General features: G+C 50.3%; 1 long non-coding RNA gene across 3 annotated transcripts in view; it reads right to left on the bottom strand.

The window, feature by feature from the left end:
• Positions 1-1,192: 1,192 nt before the first annotated feature.
• Positions 1,193-12,069, bottom strand: part of LOC112397101 (uncharacterized) — a 231,317-nt gene continuing 220,440 nt past the window's right edge. For all 3 annotated transcript variants that reach the window (XR_003002724.1, XR_003002725.1, XR_003002723.1), the window contains exons 4-5: positions 3,793-3,975; positions 1,193-1,765 (exon numbers count right to left, since the gene is read on the bottom strand). This is a non-coding gene — a long non-coding RNA (uncharacterized LOC112397101). The remainder of the gene's footprint in view (positions 1,766-3,792; positions 3,976-12,069) is intronic.

Genomic DNA, 12,069 nt, shown 5'->3' with positions numbered 1-12,069 from the left:
GCTGCTGAAAAATTTGCAGCAAGCGAGGGCTGGTAAATGGAAACCACCCATCATTCCTTTGTATCATTTCCCGTAATTTAAGATACATACGGTGTTGATGATATTCTTTCGTTGTGCTCTTTGTTTTCTTTTGGTTCACGTGGAAAATGTTTATGTTAGGCTTCAGGAAGCTCAGTTACAGACTCAGAGCCTATAAGATTATGTTCTTCCATTTAAGAAAGGGAAAGGGAAGGAAGGTAACAAGGGCTGAGCACCTATGCAGAGTCTTCTCATAGAAGACCCAGCAGCGCGGGAAGCAGAGGCTGGAGAGGTGGAAGCACCTGCCCCGGGAGCTCTCAGGAGAACAGCATCACAGACCGGCCTCATTCCCATACAGACCTGCTCAATCAGGGAACGCTTAGCCCAAGGGGTGTTCAGAAACAGAAGCTCACGGTAGAGGTGCAAAACCATGTTGGGAACAGGAAAACCAAAGCCCCAGAGACCTTGTGGGCTAGGGCTCCCACGCAGTTTTCACACCCGTTCACCCTGACCTTTCACCTGCAGAAGCCCTGCTCTCTCCAGACTGATGTGAAATGCCAAGGGGCCAGAGCTCTCGCCCCACGTGAGAAAGCCTTCCTGGGAGCCCCCAGGGAAACCGGCTGGGGTGCGATTCAGCCCCCGTGACCCCTGTGGTCCTGCATCTCCAAGCAGGGGAATACACGATCAACCCAGCCTTGGGGCTCAGGGGGGAAACTCTACCGATGAATCATGGCAGTGCAGAACCTGCTCTGGGCCTCCCTGGGAACCCACTGAAAGACCTGGTGTGTCACCAGGGGCCAAGGCAGCTGTACAATTCTCGTGTGAAATGAGATCATTTCACGGGTTTTGGTGGCCTCGCAAGATACCTCATCAATTCACGAGATGGTCTATCCGCAGGTGACAGGGCTCAGAAATGTCAGGCGAAACATTCACCAGCGAGTGTGTTTTCTTAACGTTTTTATAAAGTGCATACTTGGCTAATCTGGAATCATAATATTAATAGATGGAAACTCAGAGAAGGTTCGGGACTTGCCTAAGGAGACAGAGCTGGAACTAGACAAACCTGCAGGTAGAACTCAGGGGTCCATAACCCCCTTCCCCAATACCACCCTGCCTTGCTCAGAATGAAAAGACCACACAGAGCAAAGGAAAAAATATATACATTTTAATTGGACAATAAAGTAATAAGAAAGAAGAGTAAGACCCAAAGTCAATACGTTCCTGGCAATCATGGGTTGTTCATGACATCTAAGAGCTGTGGGCCAAATCTCTATTTTAAAATTTTAAAATATATTTTAATTCAATATAATAAAATATATTGAATTAATTAAAATGAAATTTTAAATATAGTTTAAAATATCCCCTTTCCCATTCCGACACAAAGTGGCATGTAAACTAATATGTTCCGTAGGTCAATCTGGTGGTACTGTCTAAACCCTATTATTCAGACTCTAAGAGCTGAAAGAGGTTCACTGAGCCCACTGTACAGATGAGAAAAGTAAGGTATAGGGAGAGGAGATGACCTGCCCAATGAAACCCAGTCAGCTAGGGGCAGAGCTGACTCCGGCTCGAACATCACTCCCATATCCAGACCTGTGGAATTCCCAGGGCCAAGAGCACTTCCCGAGCTTCTGCAGACAAGGGCGTTCAGGTGCCTCCGGCAATCCTGAGCATCTCACATGATTCCGTCCACAGGTTTGGCATAATCTCCAAGGCAGGTGGCTGATTTTCATGAAATGTATTGTAGCTACCAAAAGACAGCAGTGGACATGGTTAGTCTGTCAATGTGTACAGGAGAAGGGATCCTGAACTGTAATGAGCATGGAAGCAGCTAAACTGTGGATTCATTTGGTCCAAATAAAAGGTATTATATCCACACAATGTAATAAAACTACGTAGCAGTTACAAAGGGTAAGGCAGGGGCTTCCCTGGTGGTGCAGTGGTTGGGAGTCCGCCTGCCGATGCAGGGGATGCGGGTTCGTGCCCCAGTACGGGAAGATCCCACATGCCACGGAGTGGCTGGGCCTGTGAGCCATGGCCGCTGAACCTGTGCGTCGGGAGCCTGTGCCCCGCAACGGGAGAGGCCACAACAGTGAGAGGCCCGCGTACCGAAAAAAAAAAAAAAAAAGGGTAAGGCAGCTGAAATGGATAGCACTCCTTGATATACGGCTGAGTTCGAGAAGGCAAGTTGAAAAAAAATCTGTTTATCAAAAACAGTACTCTGTGTGTGTGTGTATGCACTGGAAAGGTCTGCAAGGATGTGTTCCAAAGTGATAACCTAAGCAGAGGGGATGAGGAAACAAGACTTGGGGGTGGTGATCAAGAAGGACATTAGCCTTATTTGGAAAGATTTTTTTTCCCCAAGGTGAAAACATTCAGTTACTAGTTATGTAATAAGTGATTGATTTTTTAAAAAGAGAAAAATAGAAATAGGATATTATTCATTCATCTATCTATTCACTCAACTATCTGAGCACCAACTACGCACCAGGAATAAAACAAGATGAAAAATACAGCCCCTGCCCACAAGGAGCTTATACTCTAACGGGTGAGCGGGCAGGTTTGCTCGCTTGGTATATGCACAATCAGGTATGTTACATGTGCTCTGGTGAAAGAAGAAAACAGCACAGAGTGGGGAAAATAAAGTGATTTCCATGTTTCACGGCAGATCCAGCAGCTGAAACAGTCATCCGTAAATTCTGCCAAGGCCCGCCATCTTGAAACGAAAGGACCACGACACCACTTTGCAAATGGACAAACCTCCGGTAATTTTAAAAGAATCTCAACTGTCTTTGACTTCGGTTAGAGTTCACAGAGGAATATGATAGTACCAGGAATAGTTTGTAGGTCCCCAAAATTGAACCTTCTTCACAGAGGGAGATGGTTTTGCTGCTTTTTAAAGGCACCGACTCTGGCTGTGTTTATCAGTACATATGGTTTACGCTGCTAGGCTAGAGCATCCACTCATTCTCCCATCCGCCAAAATTGCTGTTTTGATTTGAAATTCCAAAAATAACTCATGAGAAGCCTGCAGTGTGAGAGGAAGATGGTCGCACACAGCTCCAGGGAGGAAAAGAGAAAGCATTTGATTTGAATTGCCTAAGAGCTGAAATTGGGTGCAAATATCTCCTTGTAACAACTGCTATATAATTAGCCAACCTAATGGAATCCTTTCAAAACCAAGGCAGTTCAACAAGGAAGTTTAATTGAAAAGAAAATTTCCAGACCAACTATTCTGTCAAAACCACATTAAATGAAGATAGCTTAGCACTGACCAAATCACCAGTAAAAGGTATTATGTGTTTTGGGAGAGGGGGTGAAAGGGAGGGGTGTGCTCTCCTATATGAGGGAAATGCAGTGATGTTCTAGGCTCCCTTTTCCAGTTTCATGTGTCTTCTAGTCACCGGGCAAACGGATTTATTTCTCTCTAGGCCAGTGTTACTGCTGGGACCATCCCCTTTGTGAAGTGTTTCCCAAGTCTCCTGGAAAGAAGAAGCCAGGATAAAAATCTCGGAGATGGGGCTTCCCTGGTGGCGCAGTGGTTGAGAGTCCGCCTGCCGATGCAGGGGACACGGGTTCGTGTCCCGGTCCGGGAGGATCCCACATGCCACGGAGCGGCTGGGCCCGTGAGCCATGGCCGCTGAGCCTGCGCGTCCGGAGCCTGTGCTCCGCAACGGGAGAGACCACAGCAGTGAGGGGCCCGCGTGCCGCAAAAAAAAAAATAATAATAATCTCGGAGATAAAGAGGGGGAGAGAAGAGAAAATGACACTCACCATCCAAACCTGTTCATTAAGAGCAGACCCCTCCCATTCCAGGAGGACCACACTCGTCCATGGGCTCGTGGGGGACCACAGTGACAAGAAATGACCTTCACACTTGGACTTTCACCTTTGTCACTTACTAGCTGTGTAACATCTGCCAAGTTGTTTGACGTCTCTGAGTAGCAGTTTCCTCATCTAAAAAGTAAAAAAAGGATTACACTTGCACGCCTCAGTGGATGGTGAGGAAGACGAACTGTGACAATGCTGCTGCCTGGGGTCGGAGCTGGAATCTGTGCACGAGAGACCTAGCGCTCCATGGATGGGGTCTGGTACCGCGTGCTGGCGGGCTGGGGAGGGGTGGGAAGGACCACCAGGTGCTTCCTTGGTACTCAGAATGGGCTGGCCACAGACCAGCGGCAGCAGCAGCACCTGGGAGCTCATCATTAGTGTAGAATCTCAGCCCCCCACAGAATCTGCAGTTACTAAGGGCTCCTGGAAGTTTCTGTGTGGCTCGAATTTGAGGAACAACGGCCTCAGCCATCGCTCGGATGCGTGATTCTGCACCTGGTGACCCGAATCAAGAGAAAGTGTTCTTAAGGCTGCCCTTTAAGGGGGAGAAGTGGGTTCCCCAGGGGGCCGCCCGTGGTGTGAACCATGTCTGGACTCTGCCCCCCAGGCTTCCTGCCTGCAGGGGGGACATCAGACAGAAACCAGGGCCTCCCGAAACCCAGGCATTCTCCACCGACCAGGCTGGACTACTCTGGGGTCCAAAGCCATGTTATCATGGATGTCCCCATGTCATCACACATGCCCGGGGAATAGGCCCTGTGTGCCTTCGAAGAGGACAATGGCAATAGCTGGTAAGAAGCGAATGGGCGTGGAGGCCTCAGGAGGGTGGGAAAGAACGACAGACCATGGAGCTATAAGACACAGATGCGTCCAGTAAAAAAGGGAACGCTAGACACACACTGATTGTCTTGTATATGCATAGACCATCTCTAGGACGACAGACAAAACTCTTCTGACGCTGACTGCCTCCTGCAAGGAAGACCTGTTGGCTGGGGAAGTGCAAGTTGAGGGGGACATTTTACTTTCATTGCATATCTTTCTGGACCTTTTGACTTTTTTCAGTGGTGTGACTGTATGCCAAGGAAGGAAGGGAGGGAGGGGAGGAAAGAGAGAAGGAAAGAAGGAAAGTAAAGGGAGGGAGGGACGTTCAATTAAAAAAACAAAAGATAGTTGAGTCACTTGTTACACAGGGTTAGGTTTAAAAGTCCTCCCAGGAAATTCAGGCCATTAAGACATCTTTTTTGCTTAAAGCCGCACCACGTAGCCTGCGACCCTTTCTTCAGGCTGACCACACACCCAGCAAGCCTATGTCTGAAAATGCTCAGAAATGTGGAGGAATTCAGCGAGGGGACGTCCTGTGTGGCAGACATGCCCGGCCCTGACTCCATCTCCCCAGCCCTCGGGCTTCTCTGCAGAGCGGGGTGTTCACCCTGCCTATTTGCCTCACACCAACAGACACTAGAGATACCCCACTCTCTAAAAATCCCAGCGGCTCCTGGTTCCAGCTCACTTAGTTAGGCAAGGAAAAATCTCTTCCAGAAGATTCTTAAGCCCTGGTTTCCAGACATTTCCAGTGACTAAAATGGAGTCGGGGGACATAACGCTTCTACTTCGTGTGAATGTGTACGTGCAAATTGAGATAAGAAACAAAATGTCAGGTAATGTGGAAAACCCTAATTATGGAACAAGCAGCACTGGCTGTGCTCAGTTTTGTTTTGTTTTGTTTTTTGCGGTACGCGGGCCTCTCACTGTTGTGAGAAAAATAAAAACAAAACAAAGATGTTAAATAACTTGGCCAAGGTCTCAAGTAATAACTGACACCAATTTTTTTTTTTTTTTTTGCGGTGCGCAGGCCTCTCACTGTTGTGGCCTCTCCCGCTGCGGAGCACAGGCTCCGGACGTGCAGGCTCCGCGGCATGTGGGATCTTCCCGGACCGGGGCACGAACCCGCATCCCCTGCATCGGCAGGCAGACTCTCAACCACTGCGCCACCAGGGAAGCCCTGCTATGTTTTTATGGTTGGTGGCTGGAAGCTATTTCTTTACCAAAAGTATCACTGGGTCTTCAGCTGAAACTTTATTCTACTGATTAGAAGAGTAATGGTGGTGTTCCCTTGAGCCACGTGGCTACTGATGATGTCTAGCTGGATGGATAAGGGGCCAGCTCTCGAATCAGAAACTCTTGGGTTGTGTCCCTGCCACTCGTGGCTGTCTGACATTTGGTAAGTGGATCTCTCTGAGCCTCTGGTTTCTTCGTTTTTTAAAATGGCAACAACTAATATTTATCAAGTGTGAGCTGTGTGTGTACTCTAAGCCAGTGTTATTCTAAGCATTTTATCAACTCTTTGAGTACTTGTAACATACCATTGTTGTTCTTGGTGTACAAATGAGAAAGTTGAGGCACAGAAAGGTTAAGTATCTTGCCCAAGGTCACACAGCTAATAAATGTCATCACTGGGATTCCACAGGTAGCTTGACTGGAGCCCGTGCTTTAACCATCACAAAAAAATGCTCTCACGAGGCTGTCGGTGTGTGTGTGTGTGTGTGTGTGTGTGTGTGTGTATGTGTGTGTGTGTGTTACAAGATCATAAAAATAAAATGCTTCCTGGGCTACCTGACACTGAGTAAGTGCTCAATAAATTACAGAAGTTAATCATTACAAGTTAATTTCTTTGGTTAAGCACAAACACAAGGGTTACTATAGCACACACGTGGCTGACGATGAGGACGCTGCTGCCTGCGATGGTACTATTCCTGGACTGGTGTCCTTCCCCACCTGTCCTCAGCTGGCATTCTGCCTTAGAATCACAGCACAGGCAGGAACAGTGGCGCTCTGCCCTTGAGTCTCTGTACTGACGTCTTCCGTGGGGAGCTTGTACAGAAATCTAAGTAGGGGCAGCTGTGGGGGACCAGGTCTGATGTCCACTTGCCAAGAAGAATGACAGATTCCGAAATGAGGTGCCCAGTCCTAACTCCAAGGCTGTAGACATGTGCTTCTGAAATTCTCCACAAACGGTTTATCACCATTTGGCAGCGTGGCAGCATGCACTCAAAAAAACTGGCACAATTAGAGATCTGGCGTGGAAGACTCTACGGGTGGCAAGTAACCGTCCGACGCGCTCTTCATCCTCACGCAGACAGTCCCTGTTCTGTTCGGGTCCTGAGCAGGCAGCAATACCCACGGAAGAGGCATTCCCGTCACCTCTGTCAGAGGCTGGCTTAGGAGGACATCTGGCCCCATCTGGCCAATGAGACATAAGGGGAAGTCAGCTGGAGATTTCTGGGGAAATTTTCTTCCCTAATAGAAGATAGAGAGTTGCAGTGAAAGACCCCCTTTTCCTGCCTGACATTCTTCCTGATAAGGTGACGACTGCAGCAGAAAAGGGCGTCTCAGAGAAGCGAATCCCGTGCCCAGATGTGCCTGAGCCGTCAAAGGCATCCTTCCGATACAGCTGACAATACCAGGTGCTGGGAGGGACATGGGGAAACAGAAACCCCTGAGCACCACTGGTGGAAAGGCAAACAGGTACAGTCATTCTGGAAAACAATCTGGCAGCATTTGCGAAATGAAGTCTGAGTGGCACAATGACTCACCCATCCCAGCCCTGGATCTGTACCAGAGAAACTCTCCCACAGGCCACCCGGGGACAGATGTGAGGTGTTCATCACCGAACTTGGCTGGGCTTCCCTAACGTCTGTCAGCAGGGGACGGAGGAGATAAACAAGGCAGGACCTACAGCAAGGGGAGGGCAGACACAGCCCCTCACATGAGCTAGGTACACACAGACCAACAAGAGTGGATCTAAAAAAAGACAGTACTGAGTAAAAAGAAAAACAGAGGGAGATCTGTAACAGAATCCTGTTTGTCAAAATGAAAAACAGATACCTAATCAGAACAGAACAGTAGGTACCATCTGGGGCACGGAGCAAACACGCCGGCAGTAGTAGGAAGGAGTCTGACGGTTTCTTCCCAATGGAGAGCTGATCTCTCTCTCTAACTTCCCATAATCCTGGGAAGGATACAATGGCCGTATGTGACTGTCACATCGCAGATTGTCACTGCTGTCCTTAAGGTGGCCTCCTCTCCTGCACCATGATCCTCCAGAAGTCTGGGCAAGATTTGGTGGCACAGAAATACCATGTGTCCCTGAGCGCCATTTTGTTTCCAGTTTTGCCCCTAAATGCATCAGGTTCTAAAAAAACCCCTTCCCCGCACACCTCCCCCTTCTCTCCTCCTGGAACATGTCTTTGAAATACATTCCCCAAATACGGACACAAGGTCAAAGTGATGCTTTGACAACTCCTGGCAAATAGTTTTGTTTTTTTTTTTTTTTTGCGTTACGCAGGCCTCTTACTGTTGTGGCCTCTCCCGCTGCGGAGCACAGGCTCCGGACGCGCAGGCTCAGCGGCCATGGCTCACGGGCCCAGCCCCTCCGCGGCATGTGGGATCTTCCCGGACCGGGGCACGAACCCGTGTCCCCTGCATCGGCAGGCGGACTCTCAACCACTGCGCCACCAGGGAAGTCCCTGCAAATAGTTTTGCCCAAAGAACGATATATGCTGCCACTAGCCATGGAGGCGCTGCGCCAGGCTCCTTACCAATTCTTAGAATGAATTCCAAATCCTATCATTCTAGCCCTTGGTGACTTGCAGCGAACGGGTCGCCACAGTCACACTGTTCTGGTGAGCGCCACTTTTCCCCCCGACTTCCCTGATGCTCTGTTTTCCTCTTACGAGATCTGTCTGCACGCAGAGTGACCGCTCTCACACAGGCAGTTCTGAAGAACGCAGTGGGCTAATGGGAAAGTTGGGGCGGGAGGCGCGGCAGCCTAAGCCCACGTGGGAAAGTCAGAGGAATAACAACGGAAATGTTTGCATGAAAAACTGCAATCTAGAAGTCCTACATTCATTGAGAAAGTAACTCTATAAAATCTCTGCACATACCTGAGGGATGGAAGGGAACGTGCAGGAGTGAAAATCTGAGCTGGAATGCGGTGGATTACGGCCCTGGGGTTCCGGGCATTCTTTAGAATTTTTCTTTAACTTCCCTGGTGGCTCCTGCGCCCCTGACTCCATCTCCCCAGCCCTCAGGCTTCTCTGCAGACCGGGGTGTTCACCGAGCACTCCTCTGCCCTCAGTCAGGCTAATTCCTACACCTCCCTCCCGGCTCAACTTCAACATCAGTTTCCCTGGGAAGCATCCCCCTGCCTCCGAGAGCTGATTCGCTGCCTGCTCTCACCCTACCCAGACATCCTGTACTTCTCTGGTCCCAGGGTCTGGAACAGCGATGGCTTGAGCTGGGCTGCTTCAACGCTGACCTTTTGATCAGGAGCTTAGCATTTCATTTCAGGAAGTGGACAGAAACACCTGGACGGTACCAGCCATGGCAGGACAGTCTGGCCTGGGAGAGGGGAGAGCCAGGGCGGACTGGAAAATGAAGAGAGGGAGAGATCCTTAGATGATCTGGCTCTGGTTTCTCCCCTTCTACTCCCTACCCCTGCACCACCGATCCAACCAATTCTTTAAAAACTTGTTTCTCAAGTGCCTGTTATCGCCAAGACACTGTGATGCGGAATTGCAACACCAAGGCCATTCTCTGAGTGTCAAACTTAGGTAGGGAGTCAAAGCTTTGACATGAGGAATGTCAGATAACCGTGGAGGAATGGAGTGAAAGATAACAAGACGAGACAGTGGAAGACGGATGGTGTGTGGGCACTGTATGGTCTGGGGGCAGGAGGGCAGGTCCCTGCGGGCTGCAAAGGGAAGTCCTCTGAGAACCCAGATGTGAAGGATGGCCATAGGGTAGGGGAGTGGGTGACGGGCGGCAGCACTTAGGAGGTGACGGGCTGGATGCGGGGAGGGGTGTTGCATGCTAACGTCAGGTGAGGAGCCCCTGAAGTCTAGAACAGAAAGAAAACATCTGGGGGTCCTGGGAGGGTATGTTAGGGCCAGAATTTTGAGGACCTTGAAAGCAAGGCAGAGGAATCAGTGCCGGGAAAGACAGAGTGGGGGACTGCAGACAGTCCTGTGGCCGACGAGAGAAGTTTATGGGGAGATGGGTCTGCCCATCTGGGGGCAGCCCTCAGGGCGGACTAGAGAAAGAACCCAGTTAGTAAACCCCTCTGAAGGCACAGCAGGGAGGGAGGCGCAGGGTACCGGCCCTTCAAATCCCATCTGCCACCACGGCTGCCGTCACCCACCCATCAGAGCACACTTCCCCATGACCCCAGGTAGGACCTCAGAATTTTTTGCCACTTGGGGATCCTGGCAGCCCCTACCGATCCACCCAGGGAGACGGGTCAAATGTCTTTTCCTCGCAGGTCCTATCAGTCAGGTGACGTTTTGGTGCACTAACTCACATCCTCAAATTCCAGCGTCTTAAAACGGTGAGGGCTCACGGCTCATTCAGGCTCTACGCCCATCAGAGTCAGAGACGGATGTCAGTGCCAGCACCGCCCAGACCAGGCTGACAGGGCAGCCCCTACACTGCTGGGTGCCAGGGCCGGATGGGGGGGTGGGAGAGAGAGACAGAGACAGAGACAGAGACAGAGGGAGAGGGAGAGAGAGAGAGAGAGGTACCTGGAAAGTCTCTCACTAGCGTTTCGCGTGAAGGCCAGAAAAGGCAAGTCCGTCTGCTTGCGACTCGTTGGCCACAACTGGTCACAGCAGGCCAGGCAGTGGAATGCTAATCTCCAAAAGGCAGAGAGTCAGAAAAAAACGAATGTCCTGAAGCAGGTCACCTTTCAGAGAACGTGGAATTTACTGTCCATTCATTCAACCAGCAAGAATTTATTTTAACATGTTTAAAAGCATTTATGAAGTGCCGAACACCCTCAAATACTGCCATTTCCGTGGGTCCTTTTAACAACCCCACGAGGTAGAAATCCTTATTCTCAGTTTATAAATGAGAGAAATTTGGGGCTCAAAGAGGTTGAGGTGCTCAGATGGTACGGCCTGGACCTGGCTCCATAGTCCGGGCTCTCCTCCCAACATCACAGTGATTTCGCACAGCTCCCAGGGGAAGAAGGGAGTGATTCCAGAAGCCGTAAGGCAGAGTGGGTAAGACAAGGGTTCTAGAGGCAAGTCATCTGGGGGTACATCCTGGCTCCACTCCCTAGCCTGCACATGGTCGTGAACAAGCTACTTATGGTCCCATGCCTCAGTTTCCTTTTCTGCAAACTGGCCCAATACTCATAGTACCCGCCATGACAGTGCAGGGACCACTAAGGGGGATAATGCACGTGAAGCCCCTGAAGGTGTCTCTAGCACAGAATCAGTAGCCAGCCAAGGCCAGTTATGATGCTAACATGTTCATCTTCCTACAAGGACATGGAACGCAGCTCAGAGAGGACACAGGCTTTGGAACCCAGAGACCATCTACTTTCCAATATGTCACTTGGCCTCCGAGGTGAGGTACACTGCTGACAGGGCTGCTGGTCTATGCCCAGGGGGAGAGGCCATCCAGCACTGGAGTAAGTGCCACCCTGCCTCGGGGTGTGCCCTGCACCCTCCCTCCCGTTCTCATTAGCTTCTTTTATTTCCTTCCTAGTACTTGGCACTCTCTGAAAGTGTCTTCCCGTGTGTGGAGATTCGTCACCTTGCTAATTGCCTGTCTCTCCAACTAGGAGCTGAACTCTGCATCTGCCTTGTTTAGAGTGTGGGGCACCTAGTAGGGTGCTCGGCAGGTATCTGTGGAATGAATGGATCAATGAATAAACGTAAGGTGCCTGAGGGCGGGGGCTGCGTCAGCTTTACATCAGTGCCCCCAGTGCATACGACACCCAGCAGGTAGTACCGCACAAGGAGCTACACAGAAGCCTTTCAGCTCTTCCTGCCGCAGCTCCAGGGACTGACGCGGCCCTTTTCCCCTGCTGGGGATTCAGCTGAAGACTGGCCTCGCCATGTGCAAAGTCTATTTATTGTTAGCAGTTTTGACCCTGAGACCCTCGTTCCCTTCCTTCCCTCCCCTCAGGGCTTGGGACTGGATATCCGACTGGCCTGAGGACAAGACCCAATGGAAGAGAGAGATGAGGAAGAGACCGCTGGGGGGGATATCACAAACCCACGCACACTTGTGCACATGCACATGAGCTGTGAATGCTGGCTCTAGTCTGGATGCTTCAAGGAACTTGCCGTGTGACCATGGGTGAGTCAATCTCCCTCCAGGCCTCAGTCTCCCTGGTGGTAAAACCTGACCATTGAAGAAGAACATTTTTTTTTT

This window comes from Neophocaena asiaeorientalis, unplaced genomic scaffold (genome assembly GCF_003031525.2).
Source record: "Neophocaena asiaeorientalis asiaeorientalis breed wild unplaced genomic scaffold, Neophocaena_asiaeorientalis_V1.1 scaffold177, whole genome shotgun sequence".
In the NCBI taxonomy this organism is placed as follows: domain Eukaryota; kingdom Metazoa; phylum Chordata; class Mammalia; order Artiodactyla; family Phocoenidae; genus Neophocaena; species Neophocaena asiaeorientalis.
This window is presented reverse-complemented; position numbering and strand designations above follow the sequence as displayed.